The sequence below is a fragment of the Octodon degus genome, unplaced genomic scaffold (assembly GCF_000260255.1).
Source record: "Octodon degus isolate 3935 unplaced genomic scaffold, OctDeg1.0 scaffold00029, whole genome shotgun sequence".
Classification (NCBI taxonomy): Eukaryota; Metazoa; Chordata; class Mammalia; order Rodentia; family Octodontidae; genus Octodon; species Octodon degus.
In genome coordinates this window covers 6,486,061-6,487,576 of record NW_004524605.1, presented here as the reverse complement: position 1 = coordinate 6,487,576, position 1,516 = coordinate 6,486,061, and the positions used below count along the sequence as shown (strand labels likewise).

At 37.3% G+C, this 1,516-nt stretch overlaps 1 protein-coding gene across 3 annotated transcripts in view; it reads right to left on the bottom strand.

Moving 5' to 3' along the window:
* Window positions 1-1,516, bottom strand: part of Sec24a (SEC24 homolog A, COPII coat complex component) — an 81,162-nt gene that overhangs the window by 41,044 nt on the left and 38,602 nt on the right. The window lies entirely within an intron of this gene.

Sequence of the window (1,516 nt, the reverse complement as noted above, 5' to 3'; positions counted from 1 at the left end):
TTATCAATAAAACTTTGAAAAAAAAAAAACCACACTTCTAATATTCTCAACCATTTCCTAAACTTGTAAACCTATATAATTTTAACAACACATATACTGCATGGTATAATATATATTCATCTACTAAAGAAATACTGTAAAAAAAAGAAATACATACTGTAAAGTGTATTTTATTTTGATTTAATACTTTTCATATGTTAGAATTAACATTTTTATACTTTTATATTTTTTAAAAAATTTAGGCAAAAATCATTAAAATCATAAATACTACACATATACATACATATATAGTACTATACACTACCACAAAATTCCACAATATACTGAAAAATAATTTAATTAATATTTTTTGAAAGCCCGTGAAACAGTGAGTCTGCAAAAATCAAACCATGAAATAGCACAGGACTACTGTAATTTGTAAAATTGAGATTATAAATTTGTACCTGTACAATGTTCAGTGCTTACCTAATAAGAAATTTCATTTACCTTTTACAATGGTTTAAATATTTTATAGACGGGCTAGGGGTGTGGCTCAGGGGTGATGTAACTGCCTAGGATGCTTGAGGCCCTGGATTCAATCTCCAGCACCACACACGCACACATACACAAATTACACACATAAACACACTACTGGGCCAGCCAGATAGCTCAGCAGATGAAAGTGCTTGCTTAGGCAGATGCAGGTGCCGGGGATTCCATCCCCAGCCTGCATGCCGGCCCCGCCACCAGAGCACGCTGAGAGGGTGACTAGGACGGGCATGGTGGCATGTGCCTGTAATCCCAGCACTTGGGAGGATGAAAAACAGGAAGGGTCACTATGAGTTTGATTTGTGTAATGAGACCCTGTAGATCCCATACTAAATACACAAAAAAATAAACTCACTATTATATATTATACATTAAAAATGCAGACATATCTAATATAGCGTTCTCAACAGTTGCCAGGCTGGTCCTAGACTCAAAGAATTCTGCTTCAGCATCCCAACTAGTCTGGACCTACAGTCTACCACCAAGTTTGTCTCTTTTATTTTTTTAAATTAAATATTGTAATTTTGAATCTAGTTTGCTTTATACAGTGGCATAAATATTAAACAGCATTCCCTAGGGTTGAAATTCAAGAAATAACCCAAGTGCAATCACATGTACCTAAAAGCTCTGCTATTTGGGAAACTGAGGTATGAGGACATAAGTGGAGGAAGTGTGGGCCACTGAGACTGTATCAAAAAATAAAATAACAAACTAAAACAAAAGGAAGGAGAGAAGGCAAGGAGGAAGTGATCCAAAATTTAGATATAAACATTTTAGCTGGCTATGGTGACTCATGCCTATAATCCCAGTACTCAAGAGGTAGAGACAGGAGGATGGCCATGAGTTCAGGCCAACCTGGGCTACACAGTGAGTTTAAGGCCAGCCTAAATTATAGATCAAGACCCTAACTCAAGGGCGGAGGAGCGCTGCGGAGATAGCTCAGCAGACTAAGTGCCTGCTTAGGCAAAAGCAGGGACCTGGGGCTCCA